This window comes from Hypanus sabinus, chromosome 29, assembly GCF_030144855.1.
Source record: "Hypanus sabinus isolate sHypSab1 chromosome 29, sHypSab1.hap1, whole genome shotgun sequence".
Classification (NCBI taxonomy): domain Eukaryota; kingdom Metazoa; phylum Chordata; class Chondrichthyes; order Myliobatiformes; family Dasyatidae; genus Hypanus; species Hypanus sabinus.
Window position 1 is genome coordinate 13,196,974 of NC_082734.1, and position 9,191 is coordinate 13,206,164.

A 9,191-nucleotide genomic window follows, 5' to 3' on the forward strand; every position below is an offset into this window, starting at 1 on the left:
ACACTGATGTAGACATACACACAGATACATGTAACACACACAAACAGATGAACACAGAGATACACACACACACACACACACAGAGACAATAAGACACATACATATAACACAAACACATAGAGGTAAGCACACATATAAAAGCAATTACGTAGGTACACGCACGGTCCTTCCCGCACACACACAAAGCTTCAGAGGAAAACTCATGACAAGTTTTATACACTGCTCATTGTACTCAACGGTTGAAGATCTCTCTCTCTCTCTCTCTCTCTCTCTCTCTCTTCTCTCTCTCTCTCTCTCTCTCTCTCTCTCTCTCTCTCTCTCTCTCTCTCCCCCCTCCCCCCCCTTCACCCTTTCCAGAGGAGTGAACATCGGCTCAATCCTTCATCCTAATGGGATCAGCCAATTTCTTTTTTCCTGGATTTTATCTTCAACTACTTGGCACAACTTCCATCATTTCCAATCAGCAAAGCAGGTAAAGAACAAGATTTATCCACATCAAATGATCAGGTTGACCTTATTACAAACACACAACTCCCGGGCTTCCATGGCAACCCATTGTCATGGTTGTGACCTCTCCAAGTCCGACGTGCTGTCGCTTTCACAAAGACACTGGAAAGTCTTCGAGAACAATTGCTGTCCAGCCACGAGAGCTTTCAGTGTTGTAGAGAAATCCGGCCTCGTTAAGGAGACCTGACTGTGATTCCATTCCAAAGGTCACACTTAATAAACCTGCCAGACTGGAGGTTTGTTCGAGCATGTTAGAGCAGAGGCTTCATCTAGTCTTTCACAAGTCTGTAGACGTGATGTTGGGCTCCGTGTTCACTAGTTGAGACCTCAAAGACGTAAGCAACGCACAAGAGTAGCTCCTGCGTATCTCTGTTGGTCACTACCTGGAAGAGATGAGAGAAAGTTATTCAAATGGAGAAAGGGCTCAGTTCGAGGATACTGAGCTGTGGAACATGGGGAGCTGGGTGTACTGTGTCGGTGCCGGAATGGGCAGCCACACTCGCGGGTTGCCCCCTGCACCCCTCGGGTGTGTTGGTTGTTCCGTTGTATTCAGGACGGTGGTGAATGTCGGTAGCTCAGGTTGAGGTGTTTGATGCCGCGAGCTTGCAGACATTTCACCGCCAGTCGAGGCGACGCGCTCAGCTCACGAGCACGAGCACGACAGAGAAAACCTGCAGGCTCATTGCACCACACTTCAACAACGGACTTCAATGTGTGTTTGACGTACACACGATAAAAACACTTGAATTTTGAATGGGGTCCAGGCAGTGAGCAGCTAAAGAGGTTTGTGATGGGGTGGCCACGCAGGTCCATGCTACTAGACACAGGCGGAGAAAGTAATGAGCTTGACTCTGCAGTCTATGTGTTGTAGGGTTCCTTAAAGTTGTTATACCTGAGGTGGTAATGGGAATAAGCTCCCACTACCTATTATATGCTCCAAATGGTATGTATCTCAAATGGCTTCTGATAACAAAGTACAATTCATGGCTTAGCTCCTAATCCTGGCGGAACCCTTTCACTGACAGGAGGAGGGGCAACGGCGGGTTACAGGCGCCTTAACACCAGCCGCTTCAGGCAGACGGGGCTCAGCAGCCGCGGTTGGCAGCTCATCTAAGAGGAGGTAAACTCTGATCCCAAGCCTCTGCCGCCTTGCAGCCACACCTGCTTTGGAGTAAAACCTGAGGGAAAATATTTAGCCCCTTACACTGAGTTCAACACTGACCGTTAACTCCCGTGGCGCTGCTGGTGCCAAACTATATCGGTCTCCGCCATTCCTTTAGGCTCATCAGATGCGTGGAGAGGGGGAGCTCGCTACATGGGTTAACAGCTTGCCCTCCATATTGTACTGTCCAGGGCTGTGTAGACAGCTAGGACGCACAACCATGGTCAACTTTGACCGACGGAGGCCTCGATATTGTAGGGCATAAATACTGAAATAATGGGGTGACCGTAAATATGTATTGATGAGAGTACTATGTACAGTTTAAATTGTGGATCCCAAATATTAAATGACATAAAATGATGAGAATATTAGAGCAAGTAAAGGAATGGAAGAACTAAAGGCTCATATTATTGGGGTAGTATTTGGTGAACACTGCCAAATAGTGTTAAATGGTTTTTATGCAGAAGCTACTGTAAATCTCTTACTGCTCACCTTAAAATTATGACCTCTATTTATGGCGTAACATCAATGTGTTCGGGGGGAGGTATAGGGGTGATATCAGAGGTAAGTTTTTACACAGAGTTGCAGGTGTGTGAGAGAGAGGGCCGGTCTGAGGCATCAAAGTGTTGGGATGGGCAGTAATTTTTGACGGACTCTAGGGGGCGCTGCTGTTTCTTGCATGGTGGGTGGTGGGGAGAGGGGTGATGCCGTTCCTGGAGCAAGTGGGGGGAAGGGGTGGGTTGATGCTTTTACTGCTGCTTGTGCGTTGAAGAGGGAAGGGGGGGCTTGGGATTCTAATATTTTCTGCCATTCACTCTTTGTAATTTTTTTCCTGCTTCGTGGATGTCGGCAAAGAGTAAGAATTGCAGGTTGCATTCTGGATACATCCTTTGATTTTAAATTGAACCATTGAACACATTTCTGGGGTGGTGGCAGAGGCAGATGGATTACGGATTCTATCTGAGAGAGGCACATGGATGATGGGAAAATGGAGGACTAAATTAATCTTAGAGTGGGTTAAAACGTCGGCTCAACGTCATGGGCCGACAGGCCTGTACAGTGCTGTACTGTCCTATGTTCAACAACAAACACACGGTAAGGTCCCAGACACAGGAAATTTAGCAGCACAAGGCCCAAGGTGGAATTTTCAAAGAAAATCCATCAGGCTTCAGGCCTGGGATTAGGGCCCCAGGGGAGAGAAACACGGGAATAATGGAGGTGAGGGGAACTCTCTTCAGCTGGGACAGCTTCTGGTTTTCACTGTAAGAGTGACCTGCAGCATGCCTGGGAGTATAAATGTACATATTTGTAAATCTGGTGCATGCAGCATTCTGGTTGCACATTTTAGATCATGCATTAAATTGCCTGCATTCAATAAAGTAGTATTTTTCATCAGACTTGCAAATGTGAGAAAATTCAATTACTAGCCAGTTACTTTGAACAGTCAATGAATTTTTAACAAGTGATAATTTAAGACCAGCAATAAGAGCATTTAAAGATCCCACAAGTGACGCTAATCACAGCAACCGCTGTGCAGAGGCACGTTGCCGACAATCGGATCGTTCCGGTTTATTTATTTGTGGCAACCGTACCTGCAGAATGGTGAAGTTCTCCAGGACGCTGTTCATCATGTACTTCTCAGGCAGCTGCTTGAGCTTGTGGATAAAGTTGACGAGATACTCACACATCGGAGAGCGATGGATCTGGTACAGAAAGCGGCCGTTTTCAAACCGGGCGTACTCTGTCTGGAGGGGTAAACAGGGATGTCCCTCAGTGAGAACCCAGGGCACTGAGATGGAAAAAGTAATAACAAGCTGCCCAGACGGCAAGGTTTTCCACCGGGGAGAAAATAGGAAAATAACAAGATTGGGACCTCCGGGCCCAAAGGTGTAAAGACGATTAAACTGTCTACACAAATTCTTCCTCCACAAGTCAGTCATTGAAAAACACTCATATGATCTTGCAACTGATTGTTCTGAAAATTTGGCATCCAGTTCTCTCATTCATCCGGAATGTGAGCTGAGTGTCCGGAGCTTTGTGGGTGGGTGAGCAGACCTGGAGGTCTGAGACGTGGCGGGTTCGGGGTCTGTAAGTCCAGGGATCAGGAACGTCAGTGTGTTCGCAGCAGGAGCTGGTGTGCAGAGTGCCCAGCTTCCCTTTAAACTCATCTGGAATTCTCCCTCAGTGTAACAGGTGAAATAAAGTCGCGTTTTGGGTCGTTTGGATAGTGGAGTAATATCTGCTGATGCGTGAATGAAGTCACCGGAGAAAATTACTGGTAGACACAAAGCAGCCTCGTTATTCGACAAAACAAGGTACAACAGGCATCATATGGAGACGCTTTCGGTCGAAAGGTCTGCTGGCCCATCATGGGCTCCATATTTTATGTGGCAAACTTCAAAAGGACAACTCCATATTCACAGTGTACGGACAACGCTCTCTTTGAAACTGCATGCTCCCTTCACACCTCCTGATCCACATCCACAGCACAGACATCCAGATGAGTTTGAATCAGCATTGTCTACACTGGGATTCACAGTTCTGAGGAACCCATTGTTCAGAGCTGCACTCCAAATTAACTCCACAATACATATTCAAAGCCAAAGTCAATTGCTAGATGTATATGCCCTAAACCCAAAAATCACTCGAACAATAGTCTGCAAAATTGGCTCATCTTGTTCCACTATAGCTCCAATAACCTGGCGGTCTAAGCACATTGTCAGTGCTGGAAGGAACAAATTTTGTGTGTTTTTGGATGTTGCCCCGGCATGATTTCATTGATAGCATGATCCACAGTAATATAATAAGTTCTCCAGAGAGCCTGTTGTGTTTAAAGGGAGCCTGGGAAACCGGGAAACAATTCAGAACGGTTTGGATTTTATACAGCAAGTAACTATCTACTGGAGGAACTCCGGGGCCAAGCAGCACCTGTACAACTGCAAATGCCTGTCACCACACCAGCACGAGGGCTTCTTCATCGCTGTTGCCTCAACAATTTTTTAAAATAACCAGTCAGGGTCGTTAGCCCTGAGCTGAACCCCTGAACCTGGAGGACCGGTGGACCACTCTGAGTCTGGCCTCTACCCTTTGACCTGTTAGGCGTGGATGACCCTACCAAGAATCATGTAGAAGGCCCTAACCCCAGCCAACATAGCCCTCCAGGTCATTGAGGCAGGCAAGCCTCCAGACCCTACGACCAGGCCCTGGACCTCTTGGGGGCAGCGTCTGTGGGGGGAGAGGAACTATTGACGTTTCTCGGCGAAAGCCCGCGCAAGCCTATTCCTTTCCTCTCCACGCCCTCTGAGTCCCTCCAGGAGATTGTTTGTTTCTCCAGATTGCGACATCAGGATCTCTACAATGGGATACTGGCTTCCTACAGTTTTGCTGTAAATCGTGGGGAGGTAGACCCAAACGAAGGAAATGGGAACTTACCTCAACCTTTTCTACAACTTGTTTGCCGAAGGAGCAGATCTTGGAGGAGCAAGTGATTGTCATATTTTCAATGCTTTCGTACTGACTGGTAACCCCGTAAAACAGGCCCGTTTCGTCCTGGATATTGATACTAAGATCGGCCTGAAAGAGGAGAGAATAAATATTAGGTTTAATCAAAGATTCACATAATTCCCTCACTACTAATCAACCTCCCTTTGCTTTAGGGTCTTGACTTCCTCTTCGAAGACCACCGTCAGGATGGAGAAGTGATTAAATCAGCGAGCTGAAATCAACACGGGTTGATTCAATCATCTCTACTGCCTCCACGCTTGTGTCTGTGTGGCGAGGAACTGGACAAGTGCCATCAGTGTACTGATGACGCCACTATTGTTGGCAGAATCTCAAATGTTGCTGAGGATTTTACAGGAGTGAAATAGATCGATAGATCGGCTGCTTTGAGTGATTTTTTTTAACAAAATATACTTTATTCAAATAAATTACAATAAACCATTCAATGACTCTCAGTCCTTTACAGACATTAACATTACGCTTTCAGCCACTCATGTGCCACTCTGTCGTTTCACCTTTACACACCATTGTTGAGGATTAAACTCCCAGCCACACAACCCCTCCCACTCCTGCGGGAGAAGAACCCTAGACTGTGGTCCTTCTCCACCGGGCCCTTATGGTGGCTGCACCCAGCCTGAGTGCGTCCCTCAGCAAGACCAGGGAACTGATTTGGACTTCAGGAAGTTGAGGGAGCATACACTGGTCCTCTTCGAGGGGCAAGAGATGGAAAGGGGTGAGCAGGTTGCAACACACTGACGCAGCCATGAAGAAGGCACGTCAACAGCCTTATTTCACCAGGAGTTTGAGAAGGTTTTGACTCTAGTAAAGCTCTGTAGATACGCAGAACCTTGGAGAGCAAGTACTCTGACTGCTTGCAGAGCCAGCTGGTAAGAAGACTCCAGTGCACAGGGTCAAAAGACTCAGCCGTCGCCGTCACAGCCACAGCGATCCCCACTACTGCGGGCATCCCTCAAGAAGACAGCATCCATCATCAGGGACCCTCACCACCCAGGGCGTGTCCTGGGCTCGTTACTACCATCAGGGAGGAGGTGCAGGAGTCTAAAGACCCACACTCATCGCTCGAGGAGCTGCTTGCTCCCGTCTGTCATCAGATTTCCCAACGGTCCAAGAACCCACGGACGTTACCTCGTTATTTGTCTTTTGCACTAGTTATTTTGCAATTAATAGTAAACTTTACGTCTTGCAGCCATGGAGCAATACATTTCACCACAGATGTCAGTGGGACGGAACCTGATTGTGATTCTGCAATCCTCTTCTCTTCCTATCAGAGCCATTCCCTTTGTCTGAACCCTCCCCCCCGCCCACCCCTGCATCTGTGCAGTATCTCAATTTCCACCGGTGGGGTCAGCAAACCAAAACAGTGAGCACTGAATTCTCCGTTTCCAGGTAACCCATCCCATTTCCAATCTCTTCCTGATCTACCCGAATCCCCTCACGTACATTCTCCCCCCCATCTAAACCCCAGTTTCTGTCCCCTCCCTCACATGATTCCATCTACCCACCCCCACTCAGTTTCCTGGGCCCCCTGTCCCTTCCCTCTCCTGTTCCTATCAGGCCACCAGCTCTCCCTTAACTGCTTCCATTATATATCTATCATTATTATTGTTATTTGTTTCTACAGTTTATCTTTTTTAGTTATTTGTCGGCCTTTGTGTGCAGTTTTGCTTTGATTCTATTGTGTTTCTTTGTTCTACTGTGAATGCCTGCAAGAAAATGAGTCTTGGGGTAGCACATGGTGGCATACACACACACTTTACACCTGTACACCTGCTCATTAATGCAATTATCTAATCAGCCAATCATATGGCAGCAAGTCAATGCATAAAAGCATGTAGACATGGTCATGAGGTTCAGTTGTTGCTCAGACCCAACATCAGAATGGGAAAGAAATGTTATCTGAGTGACTTTGACCATGGAATGATTGTTGGTGCCAGATGGGGTGGTTTGAGTATCTCAGAACCTGCTGATCTCCTGGGATTTTCACACACAACAGTCTCTGGAGTTTACAGAGAGTGGTGCAAAAAACACATTTAAAAATCCGGTGAGTGGCAGTTCTGTGGGTGAAAGTGCCTTGTTAACGAGAGAGGTCAGAGGAGAATGGGCAGATTGGTTCAAGCTGACAGGAAGGCGATAGTAACTCTAATTGCCATGTGTTACGACAGTGGTGTGCAGAGGAGCATCTCCGAATGCACAACATGTTGAACCTTGAAGTGGATGGGCTACAGTGGCAGAAGACCATGAACATACTCTCAGTGGCCACTTTATTAGGTACAGGAAGCACCTAAAAGGTATGTATACACCTTGGGTGCAAACATACTTTTGTAACAAATTTGGTGTCAGATTGGTTGTTGTGATGCATCTAGGGTGGGAGTGTAGTGGGTAGTCATCTCACTTTCAACTTTCACTGCCGGCTAGCAGTCTTGTAAAAAGGAGAGCTGAATGTGCGATTCTCTCCCTGCCAGTACATAGCCTCTCCAACAACAAGCCTTGTGTCGTGCCTCCTCGCTGGCGACACTCGGAAACTGAACTCCTTTCGGACTCGGGCTGAACTACAGAGGACGGGGAGGAGGTCTGGCCCCCGCACACGTAGCACGCAGGCCCACCGGTGTGTGGACATGCCCCAGTGCTTACGAACCAGACCCCCAGCTAGGGGTAAATGGCCCCACTGCCTTGTGGGCAGCCTCAGGAGAGACGAAGGCTACGGGAGTAAACCCAGACGGCCAATCCGGAGTGGAGCCCCTAAGGCGGCTGGGCGTCATTGAACATCCTTCCGGCAGCTCCTGCAGCCAAGCTGGTGCCAAACGTATTGCTCCATAAGCTTTCCTTTGGACTACACCGGTGAGGCCGAGAGGGGGATCTCAGGATCTCCATACCGTCCGCCCAGGCTTGTGATGATGATTGTCATCACCCATTGGCCTTCGAGGCAGACGGAAGCCAACACAACAACAATAACAAATTTACTTTGAACCTTTGAACTCTTGAGTCAGACAAGCAGAGAGGGAAGGACCCAGCTCGGAAACAGGCCACTTGGCCTCGAGTCCGTGGCAACCATCAACAACTCACTAATCCTACTCTAACCCATTTTATTCTCCCCAGATCTCCATCAACCCTCTCCACATTCTACCTCAGAATTTGCAAGATTTGCAGATTTTCCAGCAGATTTCCAACATTGTCTGTGCTGCTAACAGAAAATAAACCAGATTCATTTTTCTCTGATTCATCATGAAAATTAGTCACATCCATCTTATAGAGTCATAGAGAAATACAGCACAAAAACAGGCCCTTTGGCCCATCTAATCAATGCCAAACCATTTAATTTGCCTGCTCCCATTGTCCTGCTCTGGTACTATAGCCCTCCAGAGAATTTTCTGATCACCCAGCGAGGATTGCCATGGTGATTTTTCAAACTTACAGAATGAATGAATGAGGGGAATGCAGATTCAAATATCTCGGCAGAATCGAACTCTCCTGAGGTGCGGCCATTTCAACATATCACTCTGGATCTGTTAGAGAGAGCCACGGTGTTACAAACGGGAAACACAGAATGTCTGGACTGTTCGTACTGACCCAGAATTTGACAAGGAAAAACGTGTTTGGCGTCCCTTTCTCAAACAGCTCCTTCAAACCCCCCTTCTTCTCCGGAAATTTATCGTAGATTTGGCGGATGTCAATGGATTCAAGCAGACCCTCGCTGTAACATCGACTCGACTGGCCAATGTGGACAAACAGGTGCTTGTTGAACTGTCGAGGAAGGATAGAGCAACATCAGCATTGGAACATGGGTGAAAAATAGAAACTAGGACACAAACCGCATTGAGGAAAGCAACGAGACGTGAGAGCCCAGAGATGCTGGAATCTTGGCACAAAATACAAGCTGATCAATCTAGACAAAGTCAGGATTTAAGAGACCGAGGGAGAAATTGGAGTCCCTCAAAAAATGATTCTGGGATTGAAAGGCTTATAATATGAGGAGCATTTGTGGGCCTGCGAACGCTGGAAT

At 47.5% G+C, this 9,191-nt stretch overlaps 1 pseudogene; it reads right to left on the reverse strand.

The window, feature by feature from the left end:
- Positions 1–386: 386 nt before the first annotated feature.
- Positions 387–9,191, reverse strand: part of LOC132383011 (transcriptional enhancer factor TEF-1-like) — a 90,560-nt pseudogene continuing 81,755 nt past the window's right edge.